We start from the raw sequence: 787 nt of genomic DNA, 5'->3' as shown, positions 1-787 counted from the left end.
AAATGGACAAAAACATACCTACTTTCACGCCAACTTTAATGTAATTTCTTGAAATTGCGTATCGATTAAAACAGAGAAAGTTTTGACCATATCACAAAATGCTCTCACAATTGGTCTGAAGATGCCTAAGAAGCCAATGTGATGCTGTCAAGATCTTAGTTCCTAGTTTGTGTTCCACAGATCATAAAATAAGCAAATGTTAGAAACTGAAACTACTTTCAACTATTCAATTAATTTTAATAAAAAGCTCAAAGTGTTAGTAGTTATAATAAACATCTTTTGAAAATGTACATCAATCACAAAATAAGTACTGAAAGGTACTCACATTAATGGGAAAAAATATCTAAGTTTTGTTCTGAGCTAAAATTAGGCGGGGTAAATTCAAACTAAGATTAACAAACCACAGAAGAACTTCAAAAGTCATCTCATAGTGCCAAACACCCACAAACTCCAAAGTAGTTTTGTGTCCCTGAGGAAATAATTCTTATTTAATGTCTTACTCTACATTACGCAATACTGGCTCGTTAACATCACAATATGCAAAACATTAAATCACGGACATGAATACATTACCCCCCAAATTCTGCACTAATGGTTTATTCAGTCACACCAGGAATTACCAAGTGCTTTTCACTTTAAAGATAAAACATATTCTATTCCTATAACCCTTCTTCCATATCTACACAACTGCAAAAAGAAAAGAAACATTTGACTTGATAATAAATTTGATGAAACTATAAAGTTAATTAATGTAGGCCTCTCATGTGATCAAGGTAAACACATTTAA

General features: G+C 31.8%; 2 protein-coding genes across 2 annotated transcripts in view; both read right to left on the bottom strand.

Annotated features, from left to right (window-relative positions):
* The window catches only part of LOC113215479 (serine protease HTR4), a 75,530-nt gene that overhangs the window by 63,818 nt on the left and 10,925 nt on the right, over positions 1–787 (bottom strand). The gene's annotated exons all lie outside the window — the stretch shown is intronic.
* The window catches only part of LOC113207042 (neutral alpha-glucosidase AB), a gene marked incomplete in the record, with an annotated part of 18,987 nt that continues 18,219 nt past the window's right edge, over positions 20–787 (bottom strand). Inside the window, 1 exon segment of the mRNA XM_026423397.2 lies at positions 20–787.

This window comes from Frankliniella occidentalis, unplaced genomic scaffold (genome assembly GCF_000697945.3).
Source record: "Frankliniella occidentalis isolate FOCC.00 unplaced genomic scaffold, Focc_3.1 Scaffold37, whole genome shotgun sequence".
In the NCBI taxonomy this organism is placed as follows: Eukaryota; Metazoa; Arthropoda; class Insecta; order Thysanoptera; family Thripidae; genus Frankliniella; species Frankliniella occidentalis.
The sequence above is the reverse complement of the archived record's forward strand: the minus strand, read 5'-3'. Positions and strand labels throughout refer to the sequence as shown.